The sequence below is a fragment of the Antennarius striatus genome, chromosome 20, assembly GCF_040054535.1.
Source record: "Antennarius striatus isolate MH-2024 chromosome 20, ASM4005453v1, whole genome shotgun sequence".
NCBI classification, from domain to species: domain Eukaryota; kingdom Metazoa; phylum Chordata; class Actinopteri; order Lophiiformes; family Antennariidae; genus Antennarius; species Antennarius striatus.
The window spans coordinates 17,909,872-17,920,412 of NC_090795.1; positions in this window are offsets into that span (position 1 = coordinate 17,909,872).

Below are 10,541 nucleotides of genomic sequence, written 5' to 3' on the forward strand. Positions count from 1 at the left end.
GCGGCGGAAGAAACTTCATTAAGGAAGAAACTGAATTGGTTTGATTTATTGGTTTAATGTGTTTTACCCATAAAGACCATCAACAGACTAAATATACACCTGTGGATCTGGGGTTTGAGAAATGATTACGCATCATTTAATACGGCTACAGGGAGGGAGGGGTGTCCTAAATATGTCAGACCCAATAACTTGTGTGTAATAGATACTGCTATTCACATATTTTGTTAAATTATTATTATTGTAGTCTAGAGTAAATTGCAATAAAGAAATCTGCAGTAATTTCAAAGACATTGAGAGGTTATCCACTTCTTAGCTTGAGTTTGAGTTGGTTGAATCATACAGACGGACAAACGTCACCTCAGACGTGAATCAGCTTCTGGCGCCTCATTGGCTGAGCGTTATTAGAACCATCATGCCAGAGGCTGTGAGGCTTCACGTCATCTCTTGTGTCATCTCTTATGTCATCTCATGGGATAATGATGTAAAGCAAAAGTGAAACTTCTTCCTAAAGCTGGATGGAAATCAGTTGATTAGTTTTTGTGTAATTCTTTGAACAGACCAGGTGGAATCCTACCGCCTTCAGCCTGAAGGTGTGAAACCCTGATGACCCTAAACCAGTTCAGTCTGGTTCAGGGTAGTCAATCTGTGTCCTGCTCAGAAAGATTGAAAATGATTGGCCGGTGTGTGTGATGTAAGCAGGTGTTGCTCCATCAGGGACCGGGCCCGTCGGCGTGACTGTGGTGATGGACGTCCTGCCAGGTGTTGTCTGATGAAGATGACTCTTCACCGTCAGGCCCTGGGACCCGACAGATGACCTGATCCATCATCAGGAGGTAGCGCCGCTCACAGCCAATGAACAGGCTCTGATTCTCCAGCTTTAAATGGAAGTGCTCGCGTCCTGCGTCCTGCTCTCTAAACAAAGATGACATGATGTATAAAGCCAGGAAGACAAAGCCGATCAATACTCGGTCTGACCGATCACCAGATCCTGATCTCCACCTTTCTCTCACACAATGCAGGTACGGTCCAACTCCCTCATGGCTTCTCTAAGGCCAGCTCACTATAGCTCACTATTAAGACGTGTGAGCACCACCACCGGATCACTCCTATTCTTTTCTTTTTTGTAGTTCTATCGCTGTATAACACAACTTAGAGTAATTGCCTTTATTTCTGTGCAGTTTTTATACGGTTGTTTAATGGAGTTGTGAGAAGTGAACTGATCATTTTGTGAAGTTTATAATGTAATAATGGTGATAAATGAATTACATCAACAGATTCAAACGAGGTGAGAATTGTTTCGATTCATTTTGGTTCATAAACTCAATCAGTTTAAGTGCAGGAAACAACTAGAGCTGATGCATCAGATCAGGTTTAAATAAGTTAATTAGTTCTGCAAAGAAGTCTCTGAGTAGGAATCACACCAGCAAATAGCCTGTTTCTGACTTAAATACCCTTTAACACCCTTGTGTGGTGTTCATATTTTTGTTACTCAGCCAGTGTTCATGGGTCTGATGGACCCGCTGCATTTTTGGGTTTTTATTGCACAATCTAACAATTTATGCTAAAACACTCAACAGATATTTACTTCATCCCAATTACTACAGTAGTAATATAAAAAGCATATATGGTTAAAATGTGACCTTTACCTTTGTTAGATCACGTTTATGAATTAAAGTGCTACTCGTTTTTTGATAAAATGTAATAAAAAAAGAATGTAGCACAAGCTGACTCAATTTATTCAATTAAAATTATTTAATTGTAAATTACTACAATAGAAAATACTTAAAAGAGGGTGAGCGATCACATTATGGAATTATACATCGTTAGCATAGGCAATGCATAGACTTATGTATGAGAATGTGTGACTCATAGGCAGTGTTCTGCTCAGCGCGTCCTGAGCGCACTGAGCAGCACACTGAGCAACATCAGATGCTCACGCTGTGGACACACAGAAATCTTGTTCTTCATGATGTGTGGTGTGTTGAATGTGAAGGTCAGGTGAGGTCCAGTTGTGTCCTGGTTCAGGGTCCTGTTCTGGAAGACATGACACACACACACCATTCAGACATTATATTTTGTACAATGACGTGTGCTGCTGCTTGTGCTACAGAATAAATTCACGTAATTCTTGGTCTGTAACATATCCAATTACCGGTACTCCTTTTTATTAGCATTTCTACTACCCATAAATTATCTAATAGTAACAGCATTTAATGGTTAATATCCATTAAAAAATTGTAATAAATGTCATTAGTATATGCACAAATCTGACTTTACCTTATTTTTCATGTAGTTGTACACTTTGTCCAGGTTAATGGCTTCATCTGCTTCTTGCTCTGAACTTTCTCAAAAAGGAAAAAAAACATCTCACCCAAATTCACTGCTTCTTTTGCATATTCATTACTCATTCCATCTTAAAAGAACCACATTTCTTTTTTTTAACTTTGTCTTGTGATTTAAATTTATAAAACAATTTTATTTTATAAAAAAATAAAAATTTGCTAGATGCTTGATGACTGGGATATTTTCTTTTGGCAAGTTTGTATCTGGTAAATATTTAGGGACCTAATGCAAATAAACCCAATTTATTCACATAAGTATTTGTCACACGTTTCTGTTAAGAGTATCTGTATATTATTGCACCAGGCTGGAGCTGTTCATGAAATCCAATCAATGATAGACGTACAGATGCAAACCAGATGCATGAACTAAGAACAAGCTGAATCTACTAGATGTAGGCAGTCAGAGTCTGAAGATGTAGCTAAATATTATAACTAGTGTTTTTCAGACAGATTTGCTGCAGACACACGCCTGTTGCCGGGCAGCCTTCAGACCACTAGGCTGAATTCATTCTTTTATAATCAAAGACTAAACCTGGTAGACACCTGGCATGGCAGATAAAGCAACTTGAAAATAATGGAAGGGTAACTTCATTTATATATGACGTTGACAACACTACTGTAGACATGAAAATCACATAATAATCTCACCAGACAGATTTTCCAACATCTGACTCGGTGAACACAGACTGTATTTTCTCCTTTTATATTTTTGAAGAGATCTATAAATTAAGTTTGTTTGAAGAATGCAGACGAGAATCTATCACTTATAACAAAGAAAAATAATTTGTATTTGTTGAAGTTTTTTTTAAATTTTTCTACAGATAAATGTAACATCTGCCAGCACAAGCCTTCTCTTAATAAAGACTGGTCTTTTTTATGTTTCCAATCAGTCCACATTTCCAATTCAACAGAATCCATTGTCCACTAGACGTGACACCAGCACACTTCCATCGTTACATGCCACATTACTAACTGGATTTGCCACAGATGGAAAAATATAATGGTCTTTTTTCCCACAGTCTGGCACCATTAAGCTGCCAATGTTCTTCTTCCTGTGAGAACCCCACCTTCTGAGGTAAGAATTTTATGACATGGTAATTTAAGACATGCTTCATTCATCTCAAACGTCGCCGTCGGACATACAAATCAAAGACAGACCTGTGATGTTTTCATTCCTCATCTTCCAAATCCTACATATTATCTTTTTTTATAATCTGTATTTTATTTGCGTTTTTTGCCCCTGAGGTGAGGAGAGGAACACGGCGAGAGCCATGAAATCTCTTCTGCATTAATGTGACCCGCTTCACTGAGGACACGGGAGATTTGTCACTTCTTTATGTCACCAAGCCTTTTATGACTTACATTGATCATCAAGGTGTACAACCATTATCATATGGAGTCCATTACCATCAAGACATTGCTCACCTGCATCCCACAGCCACAGGACGGAGATGGAGAGACGTCTCATTTACATCTCCTCCTCTGTTGGCATCCAGGGAAAAACCAGCTGATAAAATCATATTAAAAAAATCACAGAATTTTAAAAGAAACCGTTTTGTGTTCCTTCAGACTTCTATAAATTGCTTGGCTGACGGACAGTGTTTATTCAACATATGAGAATCTGTTTATTCCACAATATCGGTTGTAATTTAAGGTTTTGTCTCAAAAGAAACAGCTTCTCATTTAAGACTGAATAAATAAAACACCTATAATATTACATTATATAATATAATAATTATATAATGTCTCGCATGGTTGATTAACATTGTTCAATATATATTATATCTGTATGTTGGTTATGGGTTGGTTGGCCGATCTCTGTTTGTACCTTCAGCTCCATTTTTATCGTCTTTGAGATGAAAATCTAAAATCCTCTCTCAGTAATAGATTACAATAGTAATAGATTACAATAGTAATAGATTACACTTCACTGCTGTGTTGAACAAAATCTGCTCTTCATGAGCTTCACTTTAGCAGCTGATTCTCTGCTGTTACGCTGATGATGTGAGGCGACAGCCTTCATTCTAACACATAATAATCATGAACTTGTTCAGTTCAAGCCTATCAGATTTCTCCCTCAAGTCCTTTACTGCTAATAGGCAGTGCCCCCCCCCCAAGTCCATCATGTTGTAATATGAGAGAGACACCAGATGAACACAAAACATCCATAAAAAGTCTCACTGCATGACACCACTCTTCAAACTACCCCCAGTTATTTCTCATCACTGGATCTAACCTAAGCCCCCACCAGGATGACATCATCCCCCATCGTTCAATGAGAGCTGAAAGGTGAACAGAACAACATAAAAGGGGGTGAAACTAGTAGTTCCGTGTAAAATGGTGACTGAAGACTCTCAGACTGTGAAGACGGGAATCTAACAGTAAAAATAAAGGCGTTGGTGTAACAGCACTTGGTTAAACTACAATACATGAGTGGTGGAGTCATTTCTGAAACCAGTGGACCCAGGATATGCAATCAACCAGTGTCACACGTTCTGCCTCTCACCATCCAACCACTGATGCCCCCAGCAGTGCTTTGGGTAGAACCGGGCAGTGTGCAGTCAGAACTCACCATAGTTCGATGTACACCCCATTGGATCCTGACTGGAACGTTGTGCGTCTCCCTGGAAACAGTGGAAAGTGTCAGAGGGCTATCAAGCTGGATTATCTAATCTACCTCCACCAGTGGAGACACCCAGCAGAAAGATCTGGTCTGTTAACAACTCATCAAATGCAGGGCAGGAGAAGGTGGGAAAAGTACGTGAAAAGCAGGATTAGTGAAGAAAGAGCTGAGAGTCAAGTCAGGAGTTGAAGTGACCTTTTAAAGTAATATCCTCATGGACAACTGGACTGTTAACCCCTCACTGCACCAGATGAGTACTCAGATACTCAGGAAGGGTCGTAGATGTTCTGCCAACGTCACTTTATGAAGTCACCAGTGGCAGATAAGATGCAGTGGCCACTGGCCAGGACAGCAGGTGGTCCATGAAGTGGGTCTGCATCTGATTGGAGGGTGAACGATGAACAGCAGTGAGTGGATGAATGTCATCAATGAGCACTGATGAGAAAGTGGGGGCTGAATGACTGCTAAGTCTACAGCACTTCTGAAAGTCAAAACACCAGACGTGTGCCAATGAAGGTTGTTATTTAGATTCCACATAAATGAAGTAAAAGTTTATGTTCTCACCTGATACTGACAGACAGTTAGGTGTCATCAGCAAACCAGTGTTACAGCATTCTCTTAAACTATGTTCAGGTCAAGTGTGATTCAGTCTGAGAAATAAAACATTCATTATTGTTATTATTCTAGTAGTCATTATAAATTATATAAATTGTAATCTTTCAAATTATATATGAAGTTATTCATGGTTTCTCTCTCTCTGTCCTGAAGTGCCCAAATATGTAATTTATTTGTAACATTTCACACAGAGTTGCTTCAATTTTGTTCTTGTAATTTTATTTAGATACGTTAGCAAAAAAATGAAAAATCATCATCACTCTGGAACTATTAGGAAATTCAAAAATGAAAGGTGTTGAACAGCAAATAGAGGAGAGACAGTAAAAAACAGCCAATTATGAATCTTCAAAACAACTGACTACATTTTGGGTAAATAAAATAACGTGAAGTCTTCCCTTCCCTCATAGATGGACTCTACCACGCACAGATTCTCTACAGGACTCACTAAACAGAACCCTTTCATTAAGATTCAAATAATCCGTATCAAACATGTTTGGGTGGTTCCTTCTGCAGCGGCAGCAGAGATCATTACCCAATATAATGAAGAGGAAGTCAAAACAAATTCCAGCTAGTTTCAGGAGCAGCTTGTAAACCTTCAGATGTCAACATGAGATTTTTCTGACCTTCTACTGGTAAAATGACTTAAAGGTTATAACACACACATAACATGAAGAACTGACAACCAGAACAATCCTGTTCTCAACTATGGGTTTTATAATTAATCCAGTTTATATACGGTTGAGCAATGTTCTCCTGCTCAAAGGAGGATTTTTTTTAACTTCAGAGGTAAAGTAGGGTTAGGGTTAGAGTTGAACCTTTGTTTTTATTTGAACGAGCACTGAGTCCTGGCGCTTTTATATAGAGCTGGTCTAAAACAGTCTTCCAAGCCTATAGTTACAGAAACCCAACAGAATTCTCCAGGAGCAAAGAGAGGAGAGGAATAATGTCCTTTCAACACATGGAGAACATGAAAACTCTGGACAGGAAAGCCTCAGGTGGAACTGAACCCAGGAAATGTCTGGCTGTGAAGCAACAGCGCTACCCACGGTGCCGCTGTGCTGCTAGTTGAATTTATAAAGTGTTGTTTTCAGACATCATCCGTAATGCTCTAGTGATTGTCACTGAAATATTTTAGATGCTTCCACATCTGTTATCTACAGAGTAGCAACACTTTAAAACATAGTGCAGAGAGCATATATAAATCAGTGAATGGATTTAATGTCCTTCCATCCATCCGTCCGTCCATCCGTCCCTGACTTGTGAACAAGACCTCAAGATACTTGGACTCCTTCACTTGGGGTAAATAAACCCCACCAACCTTGACAGAAATGGTAGCGGGATTAAGAAGATTCCTTCCATCACTGAACTACATTTGGACTGAGGCCATGGAGGAGGACTAACCCCTTCCAGGGCCAAATTCTTGTTTCAATAACTCAAAAACTCAGGCCATGGTACACCCGGTCTGCCGATACCTGTCTGTTGCCTCCGGAGTCCCACAAGTCAAAAAAGTTCAGTAAGACTCCTTCAGGCTTCTGCAGTCACAGCTTTGACCAGGGTCTTTGACAATGGAGTTGGAGACATAGTCCACCCTGACTTAATGCCCCAGCCTCTCAACATATTTGGGTCTGCAGAGTCTGTCTGGCCCTCTATTCTGCTAGTGGATCCAACCCACTACAAGGTGGTGATAGCTCTGCCCGTCATTCCACCAATGTCTGACATGTGGCCAGGGGTCCAATGACACAACAGCAATGCCAATCATGGATCTCCAGCCAAGGATGTCCTGGTGTCACATGCATTTATGGACATTGGTTCGACAGGCCAAGTTGTGAGTGGAGGTGAGTCCAACTAAATCTAGACTGGACCTCTCAACCTCCCTCCTTCTCCCCCAGCGAGGTTCCATTCCATGTCCCAAAAGCCAGTTCCTGTGTGCAGGGGTCTGTTCATTGACTGCTGCCCAATCCACACGGAACCCATCCTCTACGATTCTCTCGGAAGGTGGTGAATCCATCAAAGGTTGGGTCCACGTTATCCTTTCGGGGCGAGCCTGGCAGCAGGCATTCGCACCCCAGATCTGGCTCAAGTGTGGGGCCCTGGGTATGTCACTCTAGGTAATGTCCCAGTCTTTGATTTCATCATAAACACAGGGGTGACAGGCTAGATTCTAGCCCAGAAACTATTTGGCATGGGAGACCCTACTAGGAGCATGAAGCCCTGGACCACATAGCTCTTAGGATTCTATTTGGGCACTCAAACTTCCCAAACCACAATAAAGTGGCAGATCAAGGGAGAGGGATTGAAAGTCAATATGAATGTACTATATAATAAATACGTACACAATTTGGACAGTTCATAAGTACGAAAAACAAACAAAAAACTTCAACATTATTGATCTTGAACCCCGTTCTTAGTTATGAGCTTCAATTTAGGAACAGCAGACTAACACTAAAACTAACTACCAGTACAGAGACATCTTCTCCCCAGTATGCTCCATGACTCTGAGACTGCTTCCTGGTCCACCTAACGACAATAGAGCTCAGCCCCAGCTGCTTCACAACTCATACGATCACATATCAAGTGTTCCAGTAAGCGAACACACATTACACCAGTGTGTAAGTGGGTGCATCGGCTACCTGTCTGCTTCAGAATTGATTTTAATATCACTTTATTGGTTTATAAAACTCTTAATGGTCTCAGTCCTACGCTTTAATCAGATTTGCCTAAGAAGACGTTAAAGCTGTCAGGTCTTTGGCAGTGGCATTTTAATTATTCCCAAAGTAAGTGAGGTGTACTTTTATTATTATTGTCCTTGTCTATTTACCACCTTTCCTCGGGTCCTGAGGGCTGTTGAGAATATTCTTTTCTGTAAAATCCAAATCCAGACCTAACCTTTAAATCTGGCTTTTAATTGAGTCTCATATATTAATATTATTTTATTGATTTTACCAATTTATTTATAGTTAGTAGTTTGCTTTATCACTAAGAATATCTCTTTAATTCTGCTGTGTTTTTGTTTGCATATCTAACATTTAGAATCCAATTTGTGTGTGTGTGTGTGTCTGTGTGTGTGTGTGTGTGTGTGTGTGTGTGTGTGTGTGTGTGTGTGTGTGTGTGTGTGTGTTTTAAAGGCAGCATGGGTATCGTTTTGTGTTATTATGTAAATCACTTTGAGCAACACAGATATATAAATACTCTGATTAACTGAATTGAATGATACCATACAAAGCTGTCCTGTCTGTCTGTCTGTCTGTCTGTCTGTCTGTCTGTCTGTCTGTCTGTCTGTCTGTCTGTCTGTCTGTCTGTCTGTCTGTCTGTCTGTCTGTCTGTCTGTCTGTCTGTCTGTCTGTCTGTCTGTCTGTCTGTCTGTCTGTCTGTCTGTCTGTCTGTCTGTCTGTCTGTCTGTCTGTCTGTCTGTCTGTCTGTCTGTCTGTCTGTCTGTCTGTCTGTCTGTCTGTCTGTCTGTCTGTCTGTCTGTCTGTCTGTCTGTCTGTCTGTCTGTCTGTCTGTCTTGGACTACCATACAGAGAGCTCTCTTTTTAACAACCATATGTTTGTGTATCAGCAGAGTAGTTTTCTACTCGTTGCTGATTGGACGGTCAGAGTGATGATGCATTAACGCTGAAGTACTCTTGATGAGTTAGACTTACACAGCCACCCTTTCCACCACCTTATGAATGTGTTTAAAGTGTTCATGAATTCATAATATTTTCCACCCAACCGGCTAAGGCAGATAGCCGCCCAAAAGAGTCTGGGTCCTGTCCGGAGTTTCTTCCTCAATAACTGTCGCTTATGTTCTGGAGGGTTCAGTTGGGTTTTTCTGTCTATTAAAGCGCTTTGAAAGGTCTGTTGCCATGATTAAGAGCTAAATAAAACTTGATTGATTGATTATATCATAGTATTATTGACACAGTTTATTTTAAATAAAAGACAAATATATAATATGAAATTTATGAACGACGATATTTGGACTGTTCACAAAGAGTCTTCATTTACAATGATGAAGGACTTGTTTCCTCTTAGTCTACCTTCAGCTTCATCCGAACGTTGACATTTTGCAAAGTGTACAAAAAATGAAAATGTAGTTTAATACAGTAATCCGTCGTGCAGCTTCACTACATTGCTGATTTTTAGTCGGTAGTCATGTGCTACCATACGCGCATTCTATTGGCTGACAGCATCCAGAAGTGTGCTGCCTCCTGTGAGTCTCGGAACACAACTTTCAACTTAAATTATTTTGACACAGCTTGTTTCCCATTAGAGGACGCCACCTCTGTGTGGCCGGTCGTCATGGCGACACCACATACACCACAGCGTGGCACAACTTCTTAAACACATTTCAAACACACTTCTCCTCAGTTTAAACAATGAAAAATGTACAGATGCTAAAGTCGCCTGGATATTTTTAAAAAAGCTTTTTTTTGGACCAATCAGTGGTCGCCGATGTTTGAAATAATCTTTTTGTCCTGCTTAGCTATTTTTGAACCTCAATGTAGTTGATCAAAAAAAGAAAAGCTACTTTAACCTGACAGAAAACCAATAAAAGTGAGTGGATTCGATGATGCAGAGGAGTAGTTGGTCCCTCAATACGTTTGGAAACTCCTTCTGAGGACTCGGTTTACATCATGTGACTCATTTTCTGTTTGTTGCTAGTTGTGCTAATTTTAAAATTAATCTTCTGCAGCTGTAGAAGAATATATAATATCGTGCTTTTTTAAATAAAGAGTTTTCATTTTTTCAGAGTCAAATAGTCGTAATTTGGAAACTTTTGGTATTTTCAGAAGTGCTTTGGATTTAGAAGCCCGGCTTTCTCATCAGAGCTCAGTGATTGTACCCAAAACTCCTACTTTACAATCAACTATTCAGCCACCCATCAATCATCTCTACTGTGTGTGTGTGTGTGTGTGTGTGTGTGTGTGTGTGTGTGTTCCAGGGGTCACAGTGGTAATGGGAGGCTCCGACAGACT